Here is an 11,926-nt window from a genome sequence, read left to right as displayed (position 1 = left end):
TCCAGACAAAAGCAGAATTCTCACAAAAATATGCCCAAAATGCCATAGAGAATATAGCATGCAATACTTCACATATAAACATACAGATACTTCTTCTGCACAGTCATCAATATTTCCAAACAAAATTGATTGGAAATATTTGTGTGATTGCCCTGTATAACTTAGATTGCAAGGCCAAATTTTGTAATTTTCTGAGCTCTTCACTATTTTTCTCCCTTTTGCAATAGGGTATATCATGTATGTGTTTCCGGCATAATCATACTGCATTTCTACAAGAAATTAAAAATTTATATTAAAACAGGATATTAGATACAAAAATATCTTGTTTCTGTCAGAAATTACATCAAAATTGTCTGCAAAACTTATGTTTTTTTTTAAATCATTAGGGGAGCAGATGTTGTTGTATTCTATAGTTAGGAATGAAAGATTTGGATATGATGTGAGAATTCTGCTTATGTTGTTATGATCTGGTTTGTATGGAAAATGAGCCCATTTAACAGCATCTGGGTTCTTGGATAGACCTGTGTAATTTGTCTGTTCCAGAACAAACTCATCATGATCCAGAATGTAATTAAAAGTTAAAAATTTGCCAGTTGTTCCCCATAGTTTAGTTTTTATACACGATTTTGTAAAATTTGGAAACAGGTGTGTGAGAATAACAGGGCAAAAATAATTGTCAACAATTTCACACCCAACCCAATATCCAGAATAACAATTATAGAGCCACAGATCCTCAAGTGTTATTTTACCTAAATCTAAATATTGTATGTGTGTTCCTCTAGATCCGATACTCTCTATTGTTGCAACACTATTCTTCCCAATATTATTAAACTCATCAACAAAATAGCTAAGCTCCTCAGATTTAACAAACTTGCTCATCTACAAAAAATAAGAGTTAAGCATAAATGCAAAAATTATTGTGATTTCCACTGAATTCAAGATATACCCTAATAAAAATATATCTTATACCCTTGGGTATGATAATTTTACGGCTCTTGCCCGGGTGAATAGTTTCACCTACAAATACACGGTTGTTGAAATACTCAACACCAATATAGTGAATTGTTGGGTTTTGAATGCAAATTTTGACATAATTTGTTTTAAAATATTTTCTGTCTGTTCTTCTTATTATTCTTGTCCCATATCCCGTTAGTGGCTTATAAGATTTTAATTTAATTCCTCTCCTATTATACAACTCAAAATGTGTTTTGGGATCTCTGCTGGGCATCTACAATTGAAAAATTGTTAATGTTATCACATCCAATCTCATATTCAATATCTTCCTGACCATCTATTATCAAAAAATTAGATTCGGATGGGTAAATTGTAACTCTTATTACTTCCCCAAGTTCAATATTAAAATATGACAGAGTACATTTCTTGAAGAAGTAATTGTTTTTTGTGATAATCATAACATATGTCTCTTCTGTGTTTTTATTCCTAACAAAACCTCTTCCAATGCCACGCATTTCAGATAAAAATCTAATGGGGCGATCCTCATAAGAATAAACAATAGCTTGGGTTAATGGATCCATGCTACAAAAGAATCAAAAATAAACTCCAAATCTATACATCAATCCCAAAAATACCTCATTCTTGTATCTTGTATTGATAGCTCTTAAAGTGATTTTATTTTTCAAATCATACAGATTATATCCTATGGTGATGTATTTCAAGTTTGGATAATATTTTAGGTTAGTGTATATAGTTTTGTAACCACCAACAAGATCAAAATGCATCTATTCTGTACTGTAGTCCATAAGCAAATCGGGGGAAGCATTGCAGAATAATCTTAGAACTTGGCTATTGTCGATTGGGTTGAAACAAATATCAACTCTGTGATAATAAATTTTATTGTTTGTTTTTGTGACAAAATACCCTATTAAATTTGGAATGTATGACCCAACCTCAAACTCAAATACATCGACATTGCTGTATATGTCATCTGGGGATGAGTTTGTGTTAATTATGTAACAATGTATGTATTTTGATTCTGATATCTCTGCAATTTTTTTAAATTCAAAAAATTGCACCATGCCAAGCTCCAGGTATTGTATCCTGGAAATATTTTGGGTGAGTATTTTAATTTGCTCATCACACTTGACAGATAGGATAGGAAAATTGCACAGAGACGTGCTAACAATATTTTTTTTGCTAACAATTTCAAGTTCCTTGAGTGGGAATATGTTGTTTCTAAGATCAGCATTGATTCTGTAGTACAGCATTGCTGTGGAACATGTTAAGTCCTTGGATTCTGTCACACCCATTCTAATACAATTAATATCACAAGTACCATTACAAGGCACGCACCGCATAAAATCATAATTCCAAGCGATGGCATGGAGTAATTATTTTTCCACGATTCCATATCATACAAAAAAATTATACTGCAATTGGAGCTTCAGCAGTTCGGGACTGTGCAATATACTGTCTACAAATGTAGGAAAAATAATATTGTACGGGTTGCAAACAAAACTCCCAAAGCTTATGTATTTCAGGTTTCTTAAATTTGAAACAGAATCCAAACTGTCTGGAAGTTCATAAAAGTGAAGCCATTCTACAAGCGGGTCTATCTCAGCTTCTGCATGATATATTTGAGCAAGAGGTGATGTGTTTATAATATTTGTTGGGTTGTAATATGTTATTCCATAATTTGACCTATACTGGTGATACCTGGGAATGGATATAATTTTTGAATTTTGGCTGAATGAAAATATATCAATGTTCTGTGTGAAGTCTTTCAATTCTCTAAATTGATCCAATCTTGTGCTTATAATTGTTGCTCTTACAAGTTTTGCATATTTTATTTTATTTACAATCTGTGCAAACATCTTAAACCTAATAGGACCTAGCTCCATTATATCATAGGTTAAAACATCCAATGCGAGCAGGGATTCAACATTGTTTTTAGCAATAAATATGCTTTCTTCTATATCCATCATGTCCATAATTGATAAGGAGACACAAATTTACAACTATTGTAATTGATTGAAGCAATGCGGTGAAACTTGATATTGGATTGATTACATATTTGTTCTGATCAAAGGCATGAGCTATGGCACATCCAGATTGAATGGCTGCATATATTAAGTATAAGCCAAGAAAAACAATCATCTGTAAGAAAATGCACTGCATTAAACACAGACACCATATCTTCCATAATCCTCTGCTGTAATGCCGAGACTCATGGCCTCATGGTTGATGTGATACTTATTCATCATGTACAAATATAATTCATTTACACCTAGATCCTTCAAATCTTTACAGAAATCTGGAATATTACAAATATCTTCTGGTGAGCACAAGCTGTGATACACAGTGACATATTTTAAATTTGGAAATTTCTCTATGAGGATTTTCCTATCCTCATCTGTGGGGATACTATCAAAATGGATCCATGTGACTGTTTCTGTGTTTGGGATCATGTCATAATATGGGGAGAGAAGAAAAGTGTGACCCATATTTGTTACACATTGCAGGAATTTCTCACCGTACAAATTTAATCTGTATGTATTTTGATATTGTTTCACAATAGGCCTCCCATATTTCATTGAGAGCTTCTTTCTCAATTCTGGCCTGAGCTGAGACCTGACTTTCTCAATATCAACTTTGTCGTCAAAATAGAGATCCAATTTTTTTATGAAGGGGTATATCTGAACTTTCTTCCATTTTTTTCTAGATGCTCCAATCTCAACAAATTTTATGGACTGTGGTGGATCCTCCATTGCTTGAAAAGGCAAAACATACAGATTAAAAACTAAAAAATTGAACTACAGGCTCGTTGATATTATAGATGTTATACAAAATTGGATGTATTATCTTATAATGGAGCATGAGTCTCAACTGATCCCTAAGGCTCACATGTATTTTCCTATTATTCCCCCCAACAAACTGAACAATGTGCAGGTTTTTAAACACCCTTTTGAATTGCCTGCTTTCTGAAAAATCTGAATCTTGTAAAAGCCACTTGACCTTTGCACTTTCAGTTTTGGATCCCCCAATAGTGTCCAGATAATCATATGAGCATGCATATACAAATTGCTTGTCTGGTGAGGAATAATTGCGTTTGTAATCAGATCTGTCCCAGTACAAGTGATCACCCCTAAACATTTTCTTAAACCCATCCATTACATCTTGTTTTGCAGACAGATTATATATGCACACCAGATTTATGTTTGATATGAATTCCAGATCCTCCAGGGTTGTGTGATCATCAATAAATTCATTTTTCAGATGCACTATGAGAATTTTCACAACAGTGTCCAATTTTTTAATCTCCTCAGCAATATTCCTGAGCGAATCTGGTTTAGAGAAATATACAAGCTTGGTGCTCAACATGTCTCTGCAATCAACATCCAAGTATAATCCCTCACAAACAAAATCCAAATTTTGCTTGCCCACAAAACTCATGTTGTGTTCAAGCAGAATCTCTACACACTGATGTGATAGGGGTGTAACACCATGGTCAAGACCTAGAATCTTATTCTTGCTGTGAATAGTGTTTTTGGAATTTTGAATGGAATCAACTATAAATGGTTGCTCTTCCTCATTAAATACAATAAAAGATCCCTTATACTCGGACAATGGGCCCGTGTAGACATATGGTCCATAAAATGAATTATAATCAGGTGGGGGCGCCATATCTAAAAAAAATTTATCAATACATTACTTTGCATGCAATAGGTATTTCTATGTTAATAGCATATAATTCTACACACTAAGCATGTACATGAGTAACTCATTAAAACATGCAGCATAAGAAGAATTGTTGAATTTCACATTCATGAGGCATTTGCCCCCATCATATATATTCCCCTCCCCATCTGTTATAATGTCTGCACCATTAAATCTAAACCAACTCCTATTATTTATATGAAGTTGGGGTATGTAGAAAAATACAAAAAAATTATTGTGCAATTCAGCAGATGCCTTGCTGAACCATATTACATAGGATCTGTAATAACAGTGAAGCATGAATGCATCTATTCTATAGTGATATACCTGTGATTCATGGTAATGTAAGCATAGGGCTAGGTGATTGTTCCTATATAAACGTTTCAACGTATGTTCAACATACATGTTCATACTTGAGCACTATGTAGAGACTTGTCAGCATTTGGAAGCTGCACAACAAAGGTAGCGCCACACGTAGGGCGATTCGTTGTAATTTCTAATCTCTGGAAGACGGGAGAGGGTACGTTCTGGAATGAGGGGAGGAGTTAACTACTGGCAATATTAACGAATCGTTTTATCTGCGGAACGTTCTAGAATATAATGAGGATATAAATACGCGGATTCAATTTTTCGCTTCATCTCTACAAAGAATCGGTTAATGAGATTTCAGAGGTAAGCGTGACAATTCATACAGTCGATTAGTGATCAGTCAGCGTCCTCTGGTTGCTTTATAAGATATAGTGATTCGAAAATGAAGATATTGACGACAGCAGAACTTCCGGGGCCTCAGTGTAGTGCTAGTTCGGGTCGAGGGCCGAAGAGATCAAGGTCTCTCTCTCTCTCTCTAAAGTGAATATTTCAGCAGTACTGGATTTTGGAGTTGTTTATTAAAACAGAAATAAGCTGCATAGATCAACTGAAAATCAAAGTTTTGAGTGATGATTTAGTTTTGCCAGAACTAAATTTCGTATATGCAGTCCGAAAATTTCATGGTATAAAAAAATACCATTGTTTAAGCCTACTGCGTTCAAAATACATTCAAACACTTAACTACCATAAAGAGACAGTCGAAAATTTTATGAATGTCGAAAAGAGAAAGCAAGAAGATGTTGCATATGTAGACAATTTAGGCGGAAATTGCAGACTCTACCAGAACCCGAATCAAGGCTCTACCAACTGAGCCACCTAACCATCCTTGACTTCAACCGATTTTTCGTTAAAATGTCTACATAGTACATGTCCTGTATATCAAATCGTAAGGTGTTGCCTGTATAGTGAACAAGCACAGAAAATATAGGAGAGAGAAGAAAACTGAGGAGCATTTCCACCGGTTGAGGAGAATTTTTTTCTTCTGTGGTCAACAAGAGCTACTACTTCGAGGTGACAATGACAGTGACCTAATAAGGGAGATTTCACATCGTGTCGCATGAGGATTTCACAAGTCGAAATTAGGTTTGTGCGGCCTTTTGTGTCGCTACGGTGTGAATCGTTGCTGTTGATTGGCCCATTCCAATCGACATGTATCGCGTGTCCCTTCGGTCTGAAAATTTCCTTAGTCTTGAAAATCCAAGTCACAAGAATGGAAAATTAGGTCCTTGTTAAGGTTAGGTGTGAAGGCAGGCAGACGACAGCACCCTAAAGGATCGTATCCAAACGTACAGGAAGAACACATCTTACTTCAATCTCCAATACGGAATGATAAAAACTTCTGGTGAGTTGATTTTAAAAAATGTGTATGAGATAAAGAGTGGCGTGCCCAGGATTTTCGGAAGGGAGAGGAGTTACGCATACTATTTTTGGTGGTCAGTCCTGATTTTGCCATTTTTTCCCTGTCTTTGACGTTCTTCTTCTTCTTCTTTTTTTTTTTAAAAAAAAGGAATACTGGGTCAAATGGGGTTATGACCTCACCAACCCTCCCTTGCAGTGGCGTACGCAAGGGGGGGGGGTTACCGGGTTTAAACCCCCCCCTTGAGCTTTTGAAATATTATGGAAAATGCTGTAGAAAAAAATTAAAAATGGCTAATTTATCACAGTCAAAGATTTGCGACAGTAATAATAATAATAATAATAATTGGAATTATTATTCCCATGCAGCATGAAGAAAAACACAACATTCCAAACACAATCTAAGTGGCCGCAAAGTTCAAGTTTGCAATTCTTTTTGCAAAAAGTCGCGCAGTGACTCGCGAGAATTGTGAAAATTCCTTGCTTCGTCGCAGTGTGCCGACCTTATTGCAAACGTTCTTCCCGGTACTGATTTCACATCTTCTTGTGAACTCTCAAGTGATGCTGAATCTACATCCACATCATTAAATAATGTTGAAGAAATGCTTTGTGAATCACCTAGAAGTGATAAATGTGTTGGAATGTCTATAAACTTACTTTTCAACGAAAACATAGACTCAGTGGAATTTAGCAACATGTATTCTCGCGCTTCATCATCATCCTGGGGGAGTTCCATAGGTAAAGGTAATGTAAATTCCCCCCTGCATATAGCACCCTGCCATGAAGGCACACGTAGTGTTGTGGTGGGCCTCAAAGATTCTCGATCTTGAACTATTTTGCAGGTGATGTGATCAGCACCATGCTCCGGCAGCCTTCATCTCCCAGGGTTGCTGTCAGGTACTCATTGCTATGAGGCTGGGTGCGGAGACAAGGCTGGATAAATTCCAACCAATTCCGGGAATCGAACCCGGATATCCCACGAAGTTTTCAGACTAGACCAGCGCGATTCCTTGAATGAGTTTCATATTTCGATTATTTCAATAAATTTAATATATTTGCTTGTTTTATGGATTTTCTTCACACTTAAAATGTCTCACTTATCATATACAAATAACAGTTGACTAGACAATTATTTTGTAACAAAGAATCAAAAGAAATGTAATATTGTTTTATCTCTTTCATAAATAGCAGCTGCATTAGTAGTAATTAAACTAATTAATTAATTAATTATAAGAATTATTAATTAATTTATTATTATTAATTAATTAAAGTATAATAAAACAATGGTAATGTGAATTTGTAGAAAGTTTTCGAAATAACACCCCCCTTGATGAAATCCTGCGTACGCTACTGCTCCCTTGGGCACGTCACTGGAGACAAATAAATACGCATTTGATCATACTGGGAGACGAAACATTAGATGTGTTGAGAACGGAAGGGTTTTCATTGTGCATTAATTGTTTCGTGATCCAGCTGTATTGGAGAAGACTTCCTTTGTTTCATGCCGATATATGACAAGACAGCGGAAGCTCCGCTGTGACAGGCATTTTTGAACACTTGTGAGTGCTAAGGCCTGAATCTGAACAATTTGATGGGTTTCGGCTTTTATAAGAGCTGCCAACATGAGAGGACAAGACACGTTAGTGGTGTTTAGGCTCGAATCAGAGATACATATTCGAGAGCTGTCTGCATCTAGTTTGCAGCCCACGACTGAAATCTTGCATTGTCGAGTGGATTGTCCATCCCATGCATGTGTAACAGCTTCGTAAAAACACTCAAAGATACCATAGATGTTTTTATGCCTGATGAGGAGAAATGGACAATTACAACACATACTGAGATGGTTCCGGCACACAATGTTAATGCATGGAAACAGAGGAGTCGAGTGGTAAAATGTTCCGATTTCACTTTCTGATTAAAATGACAGTCTTACAGTGGCGACGATTTAAGGGATAGTTGCTCCCCATTTTTTTGCCTTAACATTATGGCCTCTTAATGTTAAGCCTTGTCTACCAAGAGAAAGTAAACTTTCCTTGCACCGTCCTCCCCCCCCCCCCTGTTTTGGAACCCAATTGCCACCACTGGTCTTAAACATACAATTGTGAGGTTCTTACTATACCCCTTAAAAATAGTGTTGAGCCCCCCCCCGAAAGGAATTCCTGGATACGTGCCTGGTGCAGACATTATAACAGATGGGGAGGGGAATATATATGATGGGGGCAAATGCCTCATGAATGTGAAATTCAACAATTCTTCTTATGCTGCATGTTTTAATGAGTTACTCATGTACATGCTTAGTGTGTAGAATTATATGCTATTAACATAGAAATACCTATTGCATGCAAAGTAATGTATTGATAATTTTTTTTTAGATATGGCGCCCCCACCTGATTATAATTCATTTTATGGACCATATGTCTACACGGGCCCATTGTCCGAGTATAAGGGATCTTTTATTGTATTTAATGAGGAAGAGCAACCATTTATAGTTGATTCCATTCAAAATTCCAAAAACACTATTCACAGCAAGAATAAGATTCTAGGTCTTGACCATGGTGTTACACCCCTATCACATCAGTGTGTAGAGATTCTGCTTGAACACAACATGAGTTTTGTGGGCAAGCAAAATTTGGATTTTGTTTGTGAGGGATTATACTTGGATGTTGATTGCAGAGACATGTTGAGCACCAAGCTTGTATATTTCTCTAAACCAGATTCGCTCAGGAATATTGCTGAGGAGATTAAAAAATTGGACACTGTTGTGAAAATTCTCATAGTGCATCTGAAAAATGAATTTATTGATGATCACACAACCCTGGAGGATCTGGAATTCATATCAAACATAAATCTGGTGTGCATATATAATCTGTCTGCAAAACAAGATGTAATGGATGGGTTTAAGAAAATGTTTAGGGGTGATCACTTGTACTGGGACAGATCTGATTACAAACGCAATTATTCCTCACCAGACAAGCAATTTGTATATGCATGCTCATATGATTATCTGGACACTATTGGGGGATCCAAAACTGAAAGTGCAAAGGTCAAGTGGCTTTTACAAGATTCAGATTTTTCAGAAAGCAGGCAATTCAAAAGGGTGTTTAAAAACCTGCACATTGTTCAGTTTGTTGGGGGGAATAATAGGAAAATACATGTGAGCCTTAGGGATCAGTTGAGACTCATGCTCCATTATAAGATAATACATCCAATTTTGTATAACATCTATAATATCAACGAGCCTGTAGTTCAATTTTTTAGTTTTCAATCTGTATGTTTTGCCTTTTCAAGCAATGGAGGATCCACCACAGTCCATAAAATTTGTTGAGATTGGAGCATCTAGAAAAAAATGGAAGAAAGTTCAGATATACCCCTTCATAAAAAAATTGGATCTCTATTTTGACGACAAAGTTGATATTGAGAAAGTCAGGTCTCAGCTCAGGCCAGAATTGAGAAAGAAGCTCTCAATGAAATATGGGAGGCCTATTGTGAAACAATATCAAAATACATACAGATTAAATTTGTACGGTGAGAAATTCCTGCAATGTGTAACAAATATGGGTCACACTTTTCTTCTCTCCCCATATTATGACATGATCCCAAACACAGAAACAGTCACATGGATCCATTTTGATAGTATCCCCACAGATGAGGATAGGAAAATCCTCATAGAGAAATTTCCAAATTTAAAATATGTCACTGTGTATCACAGCTTGTGCTCACCAGAAGATATTTGTAATATTCCAGATTTCTGTAAAGATTTGAAGGATCTAGGTGTAAATGAATTATATTTGTACATGATGAATAAGTATCACATCAACCATGAGGCCATGAGTCTCGGCATTACAGCAGAGGATTATGGAAGATATGGTGTCTGTGTTTAATGCAGTGCATTTTCTTACAGATGATTGTTTTTCTTGGCTTATACTTAATATATGCAGCCATTCAATCTGGATGTGCCATAGCTCATGCCTTTGATCAGAACAAATATGTAATCAATCCAATATCAAGTTTCACCGCATTGCTTCAATCAATTACAATAGTTGTAAATTTGTGTCTCCTTATCAATTATGGACATGATGGATATAGAAGAAAGCATATTTATTGCTAAAAACAATGTTGAATCCCTGCTCGCATTGGATGTTTTAACCTATGATATAATGGAGCTAGGTCCTATTAGGTTTAAGATGTTTGCACAGATTGTAAATAAAATAAAATATGCAAAACTTGTAAGAGCAACAATTATAAGCACAAGATTGGATCAATTTAGAGAATTGAAAGACTTCACACAGAACATTGATATATTTTCATTCAGCCAAAATTCAAAAATTATATCCATTCCCAGGTATCACCAGTATAGGTCAAATTATGGAATAACATATTACAACCCAACAAATATTATAAACACATCACCTCTTGCTCAAATATATCATGCAGAAGCTGAGATAGACCCGCTTGTAGAATGGCTTCACTTTTATGAACTTCCAGACAGTTTGGATTCTGTTTCAAATTTAAGAAACCTGAAATACATAAGCTTTGGGAGTTTTGTTTGCAACCCGTACAATATTATTTTTCCTACATTTGTAGACAATATATTGCACAGTCCCGAACTGCTGAAGCTCCAATTGCAGTATAATTTTTTTGTATGATATGGAATCGTGGAAAAATAATTACTCCATGCCATCGCTTGGAATTATGATTTTATGCGGTGCGTGCCTTGTAATGGTACTTGTGATATTAATTGTATTAGAATGGGTGTGACAGAATCCAAGGACTTAACATGTTCCACAGCAATGCTGTACTACAGAATCAATGCTGATCTTAGAAACAACATATTCCCACTCAAGGAACTTGAAATTGTTAGCAAAAAAAATATTGTTAGCACGTCTCTGTGCAATTTTCCTATCCTATCTGTCAAGTGTGATGAGCAAATTAAAATACTCACCCAAAATATTTCCAGGATACAATACCTGGAGCTTGGCATGGTGCAATTTTTTGAATTTAAAAAAATTGCAGAGATATCAGAATCAAAATACATACATTGTTACATAATTAACACAAACTCATCCCCAGATGACATATACAGCAATGTCGATGTATTTGAGTTTGAGGTTGGGTCATACATTCCAAATTTAATAGGGTATTTTGTCACAAAAACAAACAATAAAATTTATTATCACAGAGTTGATATTTGTTTCAACCCAATCGACAATAGCCAAGTTCTAAGATTATTCTGCAATGCTTCCCCCGATTTGCTTATGGACTACAGTACAGAATAGATGCATTTTGATCTTGTTGGTGGTTACAAAACTATATACACTAACCTAAAATATTATCCAAACTTGAAATACATCACCATAGGATATAATCTGTATGATTTGAAAAATAAAATCACTTTAAGAGCTATCAATACAAGATACAAGAATGAGGTATTTTTGGGATTGATGTATAGATTTGGAGTTTATTTTTGATTCTTTTGTAGCATGGATCCATTAACCCAAGCTATTGTTTATTCTTATGAGGATCGCCC

The sequence above is a fragment of the Lepisma saccharinum genome, chromosome 1 (assembly GCF_977018435.1).
Source record: "Lepisma saccharinum chromosome 1, izLepSacc3.1, whole genome shotgun sequence".
Classification (NCBI taxonomy): domain Eukaryota; kingdom Metazoa; phylum Arthropoda; class Insecta; order Zygentoma; family Lepismatidae; genus Lepisma; species Lepisma saccharinum.
Note: the sequence above shows the minus strand (reverse complement) of the source record.